Genomic DNA, 16437 nt, shown 5'->3' on the forward strand with positions numbered 1-16437 from the left:
AAAATGTATAACAATTTAAAGTTAAAAATTATTAAAATTAATACATTATATTTGTAGTAAAAAATAACTTATTAAAATTAAAAAATTAATAATTAACAAATAACAAAAAAATTAAATCAAGTAACTCGAATAGCATAATATAAAAAAATGAAATTTCCCGCGAGATATCCGAAAGATATCTCTCGAGATCTTCGCAGTATCACAAATCACGTATTATATTCGCCCAATGGAGCAATCAATGAGAACGAAACTTACATTTTAACACAAAAATAAATGCAAAACTTCAAGTAATTTAAAATAAAAATTAACTAAAAATATGTTAATTGTAGATTTTATTATCCTCACTTATATTATAAAATAAAAAATCAACATTTTCTTCCATAAATTTTAACAGACAAATTTTGTCACTAATAAAACAGAATATATTTATTGTGTAAAATTAAAAATAGATGCACATTGTGTTATTTTAACATTTTTTTCAGTTGTTTTAATAATTTAACATTTAAGTTCAATTAACAGATCAGCAATAAATGTAAAATTATACATGTGTTAAATATTTAACACAAAAATTTTAACGTGGACCGTTTTTAACAAGAAAACATAGATTTTTCTACTATGTAAAATTAGGGTGTTCAATTAACAGAACAATATGTTAAATACTAACAACTTAAATATGATATATTTTTTAAATCGGCCAATAGAGTCCAAAGCGCGAAAATTAATTTTTCGGAACTGTATCTCTTGGTACGAGATTACTCAAAGTTCCATATGGAACATATTATTGTCCATATGGAACTTTTAGTAATCTCGTACCAAGAGATACAGTTCCGAAAAATTAATTTTCGCACTTTGGGCTCTATTGGCCGATTTTAAAAAATATCACATTTATGTTATTAGTATTTAATATTGAGAGCCGACAAAAATATTTCTTATTTAATAATATGTTAAATTAACACATAAATGTGACAAATATTGAACACAAAAATTTTAACGTGGACCGTTTTGAACAAAAAGACGCATTTTTCTACTGTGAGTGCTCGCAATGAAAGTGGGGCACAGCAAATCGTGCATTCCTTTATCATCGTGCGAGAAGTTAGGGATCGGAAGCTCGGGCGCGAAAAAGAGAGGGAAAGCTAAATTGAAAACACAAAAGTTCACCCGGGTCGAGAGGGAGAAGAAACACCGGAGAAACAAACAAATGACACCCCGGCGACTATAGGACGGTCTAAGGGACAAATTGAATTAAACGGGCAGATCCCGGCGTAAAAGCGTCACCGAGCAAATTGCGAAACTCTCGCGAGTCTCTCTCTTGTACACTCTGACTATGTACGACAACCGGGCGCGTACACGCTAATTGGAATTAAACGCTAATTCGTTAAGTGAACGGGACGGGATTGGGAGGTCCAGCTCTCCCGGAGCTGCTGCTGCATTTTGTTTATCGTCGGGCGGGAAAAAAACCAAGTAAAATATGGAACAAACGAAAGTTCTTCTTTCACCCACGTCGGACCCTCTCGAAAAATAGTACACGTTTTCCTCTCCGACGACCTTTATAACTCTTCATTTATATTCAACTCCGATTAGCGTATAACGTGTACTGGTACAATCTACAGTACCTAATGATGACGGTTTTTTAATTCACTTTCTTTACTGTAAAAAAACTTGTTAGCTTGATCAAACCTTTCAACTAAATCATTATTTTGTTAGTTGAACAAAAAAATGTGTTAACTTGACTAAACCTTTCAACTAAATCACTATTTAGTTAATTGAACATATATTAGTATTTAAGTCAAATATACGTTTCGTTAGATTTAATATATATGTTACATTTAATATAAATATTTGTAAATGTTCAATTAACAAAATGATTAGTTGAAAGGTTTCGTCAAAAGTTAACAAATTTTTTTACAATATTCGACTCGTAGTGTTAAAGTGTTGATTATTTTAAATTTTATGGTAAGAAAATAATTATTTATTTATAATTTATATTAAAATAATTTTCTTCTTTTTCAAAATTAAATATAATTATCATTATCCTCATCTTTTTTTTTTCTTTTAATTCTCAAAAGATATTTGACATGAAGGTTATTTTAAACGTAATAAGTGATTGAATACCAGATATATTGTTACGGGAAAGTTGTAAATTATGCCATTAAGATCACAGGATTATATACATAAAACATTTTCAAATTATTCAAGCTTACGAGCTGAATACAAATCTACTATTGAAAAGCAATTCAATATGACAGATGTCAAATTAAAAAGTTTTCCGCTGCTGATGAAAATTCATACATATACAAAAGATTTATATATATATATATATATTGTATAATCAAATCCAATATTAAAATTAATGAAGAGAATCTGGCGGATCCAATATATATAACCAAAGAATAGATAATTAAATATAAACTTTCCGCGATCTAATAGATTCAGTATCCGATCAAGAAAATCTGAATAATCTTAAAAAATCGAAAAAATCCTAGACTGAATTTCAACCAAAATAAAATTTCTTTTTTCCGCATTACAAATTAATAACAAGATAAATCTTCGACGACTTTAATCTCCGACTTTCTCAAAGCAGAAAGTGATACAGCAGAAGATTTTTCGAGACAAAAGAAAGAATAAGAGAAGCTAAAAAAAAAAAAAAGATATTTATCCGAGAGCATCGAATAAATAAACTATAAAGATGATTATCTTTTTCCCTTGTTTTTTTATCATTTTATTTTTGCCATTAAAGCAACCGGGTTCTTTGACATCGCGTTAGATCAGAAACATCCACCCACAGCGGTGACTCTTTTTTTCCTTCTATCGCAACCCTCCTGCGATCATCGCATGAGAATCCCTTCGGCCGGGAAGGAGCTTTTATCCACTCGCCCCGAGGCGCGATAAACCCGAGAGCCGCCCTTTATCACGTCCTGATTATCATTAGTTTCGAGCCGCACTACGCAAGAGTGCGGGCATGAAAATTAACGGCGCAAACAACAACCTCTCTCTCTCTCTCTCTCACAGCGGAGAAAGAGATGCCGTTTTGATTTCGCCTGCGGTTCATTAACGGTCCTTCTGTCAGGGGTAGCACGTGCCACCCTACGCACATATAATGTTAGTATAAACGCGCGTCGGCCCTATAGTGGTTAGATATATGATTCCCGGGAACGGAATACGGCGTATTATCGCAGACCTTGATGGGGACCCTTTTTACAGCAAATCTCCTTTTGGATTACCTCGCCTGCTGGGCTCGCAAACATTTGTATGAATAAAAATAGGAAAAAATGATACGGAAGTTTTTTCGTCTCATAAGAGGGTCTCTCAAAATTCTACGGATCTTCTGATTACTAAAGAATTAAAAACTATTTTTTTTTACAATAAGTAATCTTCCCATCCCTCCATATTCACACTGAAAAAAAATTAATAGTAAGTAATTAATAATAAATAATAAATAATTTTTTTCCGTGCATATTGGCAGATTATAAAATAACTGACTGCTGGGGTCGTAAAAATTTATATGAATGAAAATAGGAAAAGAAATGATACGGAAGTTTTTTCGTCTCATAAGAGGGTCTCTCAAAATTCTACGGATCTTCTGATTACTAAAGAATTAAAAACTATTTTTTTTTTTACAATAAGTAATCTTCCCATCCCTCCATATTCACACTGAAAAAAAATAATAAATAATAAATAATTTTTTTCCGTGCATATTGGCAGATTATAAAATAACTGACTGCTGGGGTCGCAAAAATTTATATGAATGAAAATAGGGAAAAAAATGATACGGAAATTTTTTCTCGCCTTATATAAGAGGGTCTCTCAAATTCTGCGGATTTTCTGATTGCTAAAGAATTGAAAAAAATATTTTTTACAATAAGTAAGATGTTCCCATCCCGCCATATCCGTGTTGACGGATTATAAAATAAGTGACACGCACAGAGATTGCTTTGAAGGGAAAGGAGGTAGAGGGTTAAGAGATACCTTCGCTCATCCATCCTAGCAGCTAACGAGCGCATGTTCGATACAGATCGTGTGATACATCGAACCGATTATCGATAGATAATCTCTTCCCTCTAGCGTCGCGAATAACTACGTGGAATAATGGAAGACAGACGCTCTTGTGATTGTTTATCTCTAATACGCCTTGTCCGGCGAATTCAATCACTGGCACGTAATAATACACGTCGTTCATCACCGGATTATCCACGTGTGTTGAGTCTTACAATTAGATACACAAGATCATTTTTCACTTCCCTGGAGCGCGATTGCGGTTTATTATCATTCACTTTATAATCAACTCACTTGCACGATTTCGTCGATATTCAAATTAATTAATTTTCAATTAATTTTTTTTTTTTAATTCTTTATTATTTCTTTAAATTAATATTTTATTAATTAATTTTATATTAATTATTTTTTTAATTCTTTATTATTTTTTAAATTAATATTTTATTAATTAATTTTTTATTTTTGTGTATTAATTAATTTCGATGAACAGAAAATTGCGTCCTTGAGCAAAACTTGTTAAAATAGAGAGACAGAGAGAAAGAGAATAATAATTCCAAATGATAGCGATTTTTCACGAATTAAGAAACTAAATTTGATCTCTTTTAGAACAAATGACAAGATTCCGCAATGAAAATCATTAATCACAACTTCAAATTAGTTTCTCCAGCTGTCGTTATCGGCGCATTCCGCGATAAGAGAGCAACTTTCGTTTCAAAGGCAAGAAACACAACGTCGAATACAGAAACGCGGACACTTTCTTCTCGAAAGCCGGATTAATAAATGCGGCCGGAACTCGAACGGAAATCGAAAGCCCAGACGAAGTTTCACGCACACACACATACAATATCCACATACACGCACACATGCGCGAGCAAAACTCCAATTATAGCCGCGCGTATAAATTTCACGACGAAAATATGGTCGCGAAGGTCGCGCCGATAAGATATACAATATTTTTTGTCGCCTCGCCGCAAAAATCCGTCGAAAGTCATGACTTTTTATTCTCGCGCTCGGGACGGTTTCGCGAACCGAGAGAGAGACAGAGAAGAACTGGGGACGGATATGCGCCTGCGACAATCTTTCTTGTGCACGTCGGCACGCGCGATAGATGCGCGGCGTATCGCTTTGTGGCGACTATTTCCAGAGACCAGGTGTCGTCACTCGTAAGTGAGCGAAGGGCGCGAAGAGGTGGTGGGAGGTAAAAGGGAGCGGAGATATAGGACGGGGGAAGGGGGGGGCGAAAAGCGCGCGGACGGGATGGATTGTCGTCTGTGGGGTGCAGCGGACGCGGTGGATGCGAGGGTAAGTGCATCGGCACGGAAAATGTGTTGGTCGCAGGAGACGCGTTGCTGATGTGTACTCTATCCTTCTCTTTATCTCTCTCTTTTCCGCGCAGTGTTAGGGAGTATTTAGATACATGTATCTAGATACAGTATCTAGATACATTTTGTGTATCTGAATCTGTATCTGAGATTTATTCGAATTGAAGTATCTGTATCTAGATACAAAATATGGTATCTGAATTGCTTTTTTCAGATACATTTTCACATATTTTTGGGTAGTATTTAAATACATGTATCTAGATTCACATTTTGTGTATCTGAATCTGTATCTGAGATATATTCGAATTAAAGTATCTATATCTTTATCTAGATACAAAACATGGTATCTGAATTGCTTTTTTCAGATACATTTTCACATATTTTTGGGTAGTATTTAAATACATGTATCTAGATTCATTTTGTGTATCTGAGTCTGTATCTGAGATATATTCGAATTGAAGTATCTGTATCTAGATACAAAACATGGTATCTGAATTGCTTTTTGCCGATACCTTTGCAGATACATTTTTACATATTTTTTGGGTAGTATTTAAATACATGTATCTAGATTCATTTTGTGTATCTGAATCTGTATTTGAGATGTATTCGAATTGAAGTATCTGTATCTAGATACAAAACACGGTATCTGAATTGCTTTTTTCAGATACATTTTCACATATTTTTTGAGTAGTATTTGTATTGTATCTAGATACAAAACATGGTATCTGAATTGCTTTTTTCAGATACATTTTCACATATTTTTGGGTAGTATTTAAATACATGTATCTAGATTCATTTTGTGTATCTGAGTCTGTATCTGAGATATATTCGAATTGAAGTATCTGTATCTAGATACAAAACATGGTATCTGAATTGCTTTTTGCCGATACATTTGCAGATACATTTTTACATATTTTTTTTTGAATTTAAATGTATCTGAGATTTTTTAAATATCTGAGTATCTGTATCTAGATATATTTTTTACACGCATCTGTATCTGTATCGAGATACATTTTAAATGTAAAATTGTTCCCGCGTTACTTCTTTTCTTTATTTTTTCTTCTTTTCTTTCTTTAACGCTGCCGATTTTAGCTCTTCTTCTTTGGTTAATAATTCAATAACATCCGGAATGAACAAAGAACAAAAAACTTAAGAGATTATTAAGTTAATTAATTGTTGTTCTCTTACATATATGTATGTTAGAAATTATTATTCGCGAAGGAAATTAGATCAATGTATTATCGTCGAAAAGGAATACAGTTGAAAAATTTGTGTTAATTGATATCACATGTCCCAAACAATTCAGAAAAAATTTTGTGTTAATCTAACATAATGTGAATATATGTTAAATGAAGACACGCAAATACTGTATTAATACACAATTGAAAAAATTCTGTTAAATTTAACAGATATCACATGTTCCAAACGGTCCACAGAAATGTTTGTGTTAATTTGACATAATATGGATATGTTAAATGGAGACACAAATAATGTGTTAATATTTTAACACAAAATAAATACAAAACTTCAAATAATTTAAAATAAATTTTGTGTAAATTCTTGTATCATTACTTTAATCGGTGACTAGGTTTTTAAAAGAGTGCAATACTGAAGTAAGGTATTAAAATTGACAGATATGTATACAAGTGCGAAAAGTGTCATTTGAATTAAAATAAATGGTTCCATATATTCTGCATTTTAAATAACAAACTGTTATTATAAAGTAATGAACACTTTTTTAAAATGTACAACAAGTTGCCTGACACAAAGAGTGCGTTATTAAAAATAACTTGGAGAGGCGATGCTTAATAAATCTCCACTCTCAAAGCGAATAATTCGAAAGAGACAGATAGATAGACAGACGCAATATAAATACACAGTAGCCATGATATGATGGCGCGCTTTAAATGTGAAATTTAACTCCCTCGGAAATACATACGTGTGCCGTCCATTATATGATATAACGAGTATATATGTAGTAGTACATCACGTGAATTACAAAAACCGGACGCGTGCACATGCATCAGTATCACGATGGATGTTCGTGCGCTTCAAAAAGTGTATATCTACGCATATATATATACAGAATATGAAACATCCTGATTTATTTAGTCGACAACCATCGAACTCGCGCGACTGTAAAACCGCGAAATAATTTCATAAATCCCGATCGAATCCGATTAATATACCGATGTTTACAATATTCTCCTCTCAAACAATATATGCATATCCTCTGTTGGGGAAAACAATACCGGAAGCATCGGTGCATTTTATTTATTGTTCACGAGAATTGTAATAACGATAAATGTCTTCTTATTCAGGGCATTTAAATTAGATACTAATGAAATCCAGCCCTAGCTGCGTTAATTACATCACATTAAAAAGATTCCATTCACAAAGCATTACGATCCAGGAAAAAATGTTGAGGAGAGGAAATGTTATTTCCGGGACTTCTTTGATAAGTTTTGTTTGATATATTTTTTACTGATAAAAAGAATGTTGCAAACTACGATACAATCATAATTTTCGAGATATCAGTGTTTCAAAAGTTTAACTTTTTAAATATTAAATAATTTTTTTGGTATTTTTAAATATTTAAATATTATATTAAATATTTAATTACATTTTTTTAATATGTCAAGATTTCAAGATTTTTGAAGAGATAATTTTCACAAAGACTTTTCATCAAATTTTTTAATATAACAAATTCAATTTTAATTTAACTAGAAATGCGTTTAGGTTCAAATTATAAATAACTGCTATTATTGCCATTTTTAAAAAACGATATCTTGAAAACTGTCGTCGCGCATTGCGGTTTTACTTAATTTTTTCCCGATAAAATTATCAATGAAACTGAGAGGTTCCGGAAATAACATTCCTGCCGAAACGTGATCTTATTATTGTTAGAGTTACATCGACATGTGACTTGATGATGTGACGTAGAACTCATACTTGGACGAGAGCGATTCTACATAGTAGAAAAATTTGTTTTCTTGTTAAAAACGGTCGCCGTTAAAATTTTTGTGTTCAATATTTAACACAAAACATTCATGTGTTAATTTAACATATTACTGTTTTGTTAATTGAACTTAAATGTTAAATTATTAAAACAACTGAAAAAATGTAAAAGTATTAACACAATGTGCATCTATTTTTAATTTTACACAATAAATGTTCTACTTTATTAGTGACAAGATTTATCTGTTAAAATTTACAGAAAAAAATGTTGATAAGTGAGGATGATAAAATCTAAAATTAAGATAATTTTAGTTAATTTTTACATTAATCCTATGTTGATTTTGCATAAAATTTATTTTAAATTACCTGAAATTTTGCATTTATTTTGTGTTAAAATATTAATTTGTGTCTCCATTTAACATATCCACATTATGTTAAATTAACAGAAAAATTCCTGTGGACCGTTTGGGACATGTGATATCTGTAAAATTTAACAGACATTTTTCAACTGTGTAGCGATCTTGTCAATCACGCAATCTTTTTCTTGCTTCTTCGCTATATGAATATTCATATTTCACTCACGTGATAAATTTGGAGGGAGTTTTTCTCCGCGAATCTCTCTCTTCCCTCTAGCCAACCGGCCTCGCGCACTTGTAACTGATTTACAACAGAAGCGATTGCGCCAGCATGATGCCCGCACATGATGAAATTAACTTTATCGTCTTTATTGCCTATTGTTCGTGTTGTATATACAGAGGGACCGATTTCCTACCTCGTTGAAGCATATAAATTCACAATAACCGGCCCAAACAGTCGTTTCCTACGACTCGTTTCACTTATCGTCAGAGTAGGGATTATTATTACAACGTTGCTCTTACGAAAATCTTGCGAAAACAATTTAACGTTGAACTTTACAGAAAATTGTACATGTAAAATTTGTAGACAGATATTGTTGTATTATTCAGATATTCTTATTGCTTTTAATGTACACAGTTGAAAAATTTGTGTTAATTTAACATGATATGGATATGTTAAATGGAGACACAAATAGTGTGTTAATATATTAACACGAGATAAATGCAAAACTTCAAGTAATTTAAAATAAATTTTGTGTAAAATCAACATAATTTTGATGTAAAAATTAACTAAAAATATGTTAATTTTAGATTTTATCACTTATAAAATAAAACAATTTTTGTCTGTAAATTTGAATAGATAAATCTTGTCACTAATAAAACAGAACATATTTATTGTGCAAAATTAAAAATAGATACACACATTGTATTATTTTTACATCTTTTTTCGATCGTTTTAATTTAACATTTAAGTTCAATTAACACAACAGCAATATGTTAAATTAATACATGAATTTGTTAAATGTTTAATACAAAATGTTTAACAGGGACCGTTTTTAACAAGAAAACACTATATTTTATATACTGTGTATTATTTATACAATACATTGTAAAAATGATTTCCGAAACCTACAGGGTGATTGATAAAATATATCTTCGTTAAAAAGAGCGAGAAAGACGGATAATCCTTCGAAACAGGTTGAGCGGGAATGTTTCGCGAGAAGAGCAAAATAAAAAAAAGAGAGAACAATACTATTTTTCCAAAATAAGAAAGAGAGAAGGAATTCGCGAAGCTCTCTGTAGGTTTTAGCGTCTAGTCTTATCTCTTTGTGAAAGTAGGTTACTGTTTGAGAAAGTGAAACACTCGGGTTTGACGTTTCATAGAGATGAGGAATTCCTCGGAAAAAAGAATCCCTTTCTCATTATATAATATTATAATTCGTGAAAATTAATACAAAAATTGTTTCATATAAAAATTGTACAAACATTCTTTAATTATTATATATTTAATTATATTAATATATTATATATATTATATATATTAAAATTATTATATATAATTATACATATGCATATATAATATATATTAATATATATTTAATTTATGTATACATTATATAAAATTATTATATAAAAAACATATAAAAATTTGTGGAGAAAAATAAAAATCTCTTATTAATAGCGTTATCGTCGCGAATTCATTCGTCGATCGAAGCTTGCTTTTTCCCCTTTGTGCGGCTTATCCGCGATTGATTCCGACCGCGATCGACGAGTCGAGCTTCTCTTCTTATCGAAATGCCATCATCATATGAGCGCGCGAGACCCGGACTGCATCGTAAAATCGACGTTGACGCGATATATTATATCCCGGATCGAAATTCAAGACGAATCTCTCTTCCCTCTTCGAGGATCTTTCTCTCTTCTCTCTAGCGAAAGAATCAAAACTCCCGGGACACGCGTTCGAAAATCCCTCGGGATACACTTACGCTGGATCTCGGAATTCGAGGAGCGGATTTCATTATTATATAACGCGATGGATGTGAGACGAGAGAGAACAGGAAGAGATAGAGAGGTGCTTATAGATACATAAACATACGCGACTTGGAGCGATGCCATAATTTCATCAACTGTACATATTTGACATTTGACAATTAGGAACACACACTTATACACGTTCTCCAATGAATGATGATTAATGCAATAATTACCTCGCGACCCGAGTTCGAAATGTTTACTCGTAAAATAACACTGCAATCGTACACAGTTGAAAAATTTCTGTTTTTAACAGACATCATGTTCCAAATGGTCCACAGAATTTTTTTGTTAATTTAACATAATAGATATGTTAAATGGAGACACAAATTTTGTGTTTATATTTTAACACTAAATAAATGCAAAACTTCAAGTAATTTAAAATAAATTTTGTGTAAAATTAACATACCTTTTATGTAAAAATAGACTAGAAATATGTTAATTTTAGATTTTATTATCCCCACTTATAAAATAGAAAATCAACATTTTTTTCTGTAAATTTTAACAAAAAAATCTTGTCACTAATAAAGCAGAACATATTTATTGGATAAAATTAAAAGTAAATGCACATTGTTATTTTTACATTTTTTTCAGTTGTTTTATTAATTTAACATTTAAGTTCAATTAACAGAATAGTATATATGTTAAATTAACACATGAATATGTTCAATATTGAACACAAAATAAATATTTAACGGGGACCGCGCGCGCGCGTTTTTAACAAGAAAACAAATTTTTTTACCGTGTATCAAGATCTCTTATTTCGAAAAAAATATAGAGATATTAAAGAGACCTCTTTCCTGTTTATGAATAATAATAAATAAATAAATAAATAAATAAATAAATAAATAAATAAATAAACAAATAAATAGAATATACGATGTTCGACACACTTGATTGAATATTTTTATGTCGCGCGTAAAAAAGCATACAACTTTTAATAATAATCTGAAAAATACATAAATTTATATATAATGGCGATCGACCTTTAAATCCTCATCACTTTGATAAAAATTATTTCACCACGCGATAATACTGTTAAATTTCATTAATTAAAAAAAGATGAAGGATTACATTCTATGATCAATTCTTGTTATCAAACTTCCAGTTTTGCAAATAAAGAATCATATTACGTATATCGGATCCATTAAAGTTTAGATATGCATGCGCTTTTATTTACTTATTTCTCAAATATTATTTTGTGAAAAATAATAAAAATGAAATACACAGATAATATCTCGAGAAATTTCAAAGAGATAGAAACTATAGAAAAGGACGTAACAACGTATTTTTGAATATTCCGTAAGTCGATTTCTAGAAATTCAATTCCGGTGAACAAAATATATTTGTTTGATTGCGTTTTGACTTTGTTTCCTTCTTCGGTTGCGTGCTTGTGCGGACAGAGAGCTCGTCTTTCAATAAATGCATTTTATATACATATACATACACATACACACACACACATATATATATACATTTATCTATCTCTCGGTTTGTGCAAAAGTGAATATTCTGTAACATTCGACGGGAAATGCGCGGACGAGTTATTATATCCGCTCTACAAAAACAGGGTTAAAGTAAAAAAATTTCCCCAGCCATTTTTTTTATTCGAATAAATAACGTCACGTTCTCTCGTCAAATCGCGATACTTCGCGTCCTTGCAACGTCCTTTTTCCGGTGCATAACATATCCAATAAAACAGCCGTCTTTCTCATCTCCTCTATCAACAATTTCTTCCTTTCCCTTCCATCCTGAAATCTATATATTCGAAGAATATTATTTACTTTATTACAATATGTTTTGAATATATAGATGTATGCAAATTATATTTAAAATTTTAATTTTTCATTATTCAAATATATACATGCACTGTAAAAAAATATGTAATATGTTACACAAAAATATGTAAAATTACATAAATAATAAGTATAAACACGATAAATAATAAAAATGTTTATCTTTTCATTATTTATGATGTAATTTTACATTTATTATTTATGTAATTTTCTATAATTTATTTACAGTGCGTATGCAAATTATTATTTTTAGATTATTTTTAAATTTTAATTTTTTATTATTTGAATATATTTAGATGCACTGTAAAAAAATATATAATATATTACACAAAAGTATATAAAATTACATAAATGATAAGTGTAAAATTACACGATGAATAATAGAAATGTTTACTTTTTCATTATTTATCATGTAATTTTACATTTTGTATTTATGTAATTTTACATATTTTTTTATAGTGTGTATGTTATTTTTAGATTATTATTTTTAAAATTTTTATTTTTTATTATTCGAATATATAGATTTGTGAATAAATTCCTCTTGAAAAGACAAGACGCCAAGAGAAATCATGGTTGCTGGCCAAAGAAGCGCAGACTTGGTCATAAATTTCGACGATCGGTTCGCTTCGCGATTATTTTCAACCCTTCGATCTCGTCCCCTCGCACGTATACCTCTATTATTAATCGCGAGCTCGAATCACACGCAAAAGAGAGAGAAAGAGAGTCGGTTAATCTGAAAAATGGCTGTCCTTCGACCCCTGAAACGTCTTTCGCCGAAGGCAATGACAGAAATGGCAAGGTCGGCGACCTTGAGCACCCTTGGAAAATGTGGCAGTAAGGTTGAAACCCTTTCATCTCTCGAGGAAAGAGCTAGAAAGTGATCCCCAAGTAAATACATTCGCATGAAGAGAGGAAGAATGGAGAAAGCGTGTAATCAACGCATCGTGGCACGGCAAAGTTTCCGTTTCCGAGAGACAAGAATGTGCAATGACATGTCCTTTTATTCCATAAAATGAGAATATTATTTTCGGAATCCTTCAATTTCATAGATATAATTTAATATTAGATTTTTTACAAAAAAAATTGATAAGATTTTTTGATAAGATTATTTTCATAGATTTTTTCATCAAATTTTTTGGTACAACAAATCTAATTTTAATTTAAACGAAAATGGGAGTTTTTACCGAATAAGAGAATGACGCAAAAACGATCAATAATTTTTGAGATATTAATGCTTCAAAATTAAAAATTTTCTTTAGTTGAAAATTTATATTGAGATTTAAAAATTAGCAAAAAGTCATTTTTTCATCAAATTTTTTAATATATAATTTTTTCGCGCAAACGAAATTAAGGACATGTATACGATCTTTCGCGGCGAAACTTTCAGGTATCTCCCGTCGAAATTCCATGAATTTGTAAACTTCGGCCGTTAAAGTGGACCGTTTATCTTCCGCGGAGTTGAAGGAAGTCTTTCGCAAGTGTGTCATGATTTCCGCTATAATTTTCCCCGTTGTTTACAACAGTCGTGTGCACATGGATTCGCGCGTTTTTCATCCCGAACTGCATCACAAGGAAAAAATCTCATTCAATATCACTCTCATACTTATATATGACGAAATGCGCGACACTCGTTCTCCAACTTTGTATTTATATTGCTGAAGAAAATAAATCTCGGGAATAAAAAATATCGCGACGACTGGCTCTCTCAAGATTTATATACACGCATTTCCACGTTTTTATTCTACACGTTTTACGTGAGAGTTAACATTTTTGTTTATTAACTAGATAATATAATTGAAAATAATTTTAATTTTTAAAAAATTAAGTAATTAAAATATAATAAAATAATATAATTCTTCAGTATAATGATTAACAAATATTCATATTTTTAAATAATTAAATAATATAAGATAATTATAATTAAAAAACCAAAATAATTGAAGTGGTATAATAAAATAAAATAATTCCCACTAATGTATAAATAGCAGTATTTTGTAACGCATAATTAATAGTAATTTATTACACTTATTACTTATGTAATTTTATATATTTTTTTACATTGCAAAACTTGCTTTCCTGCAAAGTTATATGGGTCTTTAAAGTTAAAGAAAATCTTTAAAACGACTTGACTTAAATTTGACACCTGTCATATTTTGTATATAACCAATCCTGTTGGAAGTTACAACTCTATTTAATTTGGAAACATATGTCTTTATTCTAAAAATAGGTTTGCTAAAATAGTATAAAGTACATTAAACATAATTAATAATATTATTCAATTAAAAATTACGAAAGATAATCATAAAATTCTTTTATAATTTTCTTTAACTTTGAAGGACCATAATTTTCTGGGGAAATATTTCCGGAAATATGTTCGTGGAAACTTTTTTCTAAAATTGTAAAGAAAGGAATCTAAAATTCAATCACTTTCCTCACTAAAAAAATTTGTTGACCAAATACAAGCAAATTTTTTGCAAGTCTAAATACGACATAACATATATAATTTTTTACAGAAAAAAAATTAAATCGTGGAAACGGAAATTACGTCGCTAATTATAAACTTGTCGCGAGTGTTCAGCAAAGAGCTGCTTCTCATTAGCTCTTCTCCTTTTAGAAACTACGTCGAGTACATCGGCGGAAAGTCGCGATAACATGGTGCGACAAAAGATGATTTTCCGCGATTTTACATCCTCGCGACGAAATAAAAAAATAAAAAAATAAAAAAAAAGAAAACGGATCGTTCCTGACGTAACGTCCCTGGAACGAGAGAACAAGATGATTATTGCCGCAACTTCGCGCTGCCGATCACGCCGGGAATCCCATTCGCGCTTTCCGGAATACGTTAATCCCGATTTAATGGCTTCCGAGCTTATATATACAGGAGCAATAATGTAATCCGAGTAATATCTGTTAGAATTTCGCGCGCGTATTAGCGACCATTTCCTTCGGAGGAAAGCTTAATAAGCGGCGATTCTTGCGCAATTTCGCGACTCGTCGTGTGTTTTCAGTATATGCGGATATATACGTGTGTCTGCATTAGCGTTAAATTTATCGATTGAACTCGTTATCCTAATATTACAGACATGTCAAAAATCCGGAAATGTATAACAATATAAAATTATATAGAAATATATAAAATTGTATACATAATCGAAAAATTATATATGAAATATGTCCACACATAATTAGATAAAAATGCTTTTCATACATATATAATTATATAAATTTATATATATTGTTGCGTCCTCGGGACGCCTCTCGCTCAGTCACTCACACACAGTCACTCTCACTCGCGCGCGAAATAAAGACACTCGCATAATAGGGAAATGAACTTTAATATGAGGAACCAATACACGAAACCAATGAAATATAACAAATAGTGCATTCGTAATGCAAAGAAGCTCCGGTCTCGGAAACGTCCGCACGATGCGACCGCTAGACCAAATCTGTCATGTCTCCCGAAAACAGAAGAAGACCCTTAGTTGTTTAACAACAACTCCCTTGACGACGATCTTCCGGAGGCGTAAAGAGTTGATCCCGCGAAAAGTATCACCCGATACAAAGATGTAGATCCAGGGGCGTAACACGGGGGCGCAACACTGCCCCCCTTCTTCAAAATTGTCGTCCCGACAATTCTCACGGAGATTGAAGACCCAGGACTCTGACGCTGCTATTAGGGCACCAACGATACTCCGCTCTCCCTTAGCTGCTGCTACAGGTTACCGAACGAAACGCCTGGTCCCTCTCTTTTGCGTCTACACTGTCCGGACGAATCCTGCTCTCCCTTAGCTGCTGCTACAGGTTACCGAGCTTCGCCCTCCTCCTCTCCGTACTCGAACTGTTTTTTTGAAGAAAAATTGGCCAGATTTTTCCCATAACAGTCGAGTTGATAGAAGATATCCCTGCATCTTCGCGGTTTCACTATACTCGCCGTCTCCCGGAAGGATAACGAAATGGTCCATGAATCTTCAGACAAAGGGG

At 31.6% G+C, this 16437-nt stretch overlaps 1 protein-coding gene and 1 long non-coding RNA gene across 10 annotated transcripts in view; one reads left to right on the forward strand and one right to left on the reverse strand.

The window, feature by feature from the left end:
• Window positions 1–16437, reverse strand: part of LOC114931230 (ras-related protein Rab-37) — a 125501-nt gene that overhangs the window by 40122 nt on the left and 68942 nt on the right. For 2 of the 9 annotated variants that reach the window (XM_029303194.2, XM_029303191.2), the window contains exon 1: window positions 3967–4429. The exons of 5 other annotated variants lie outside the window; for them this stretch is intronic. The gene's annotated coding sequence lies outside the window, so the exon portion shown is untranslated. Of the gene's footprint in view, window positions 1–3966; window positions 4430–4641; window positions 5120–16437 lie in introns of those variants that run through there. 2 more of the 9 variants (XM_085486450.1, XM_085486449.1) reach the window with 2 other exon arrangements.
• LOC146721687 (uncharacterized) overlaps window positions 1–16437 on the forward strand; it is a 107358-nt gene that overhangs the window by 35982 nt on the left and 54939 nt on the right. The window lies entirely within an intron of this gene.

The sequence above is a fragment of the Nylanderia fulva genome, unplaced genomic scaffold, assembly GCF_048542155.1.
Source record: "Nylanderia fulva isolate GAGA-0341 unplaced genomic scaffold, ASM4854215v1 Scaffold43, whole genome shotgun sequence".
NCBI classification, from domain to species: Eukaryota; Metazoa; Arthropoda; class Insecta; order Hymenoptera; family Formicidae; genus Nylanderia; species Nylanderia fulva.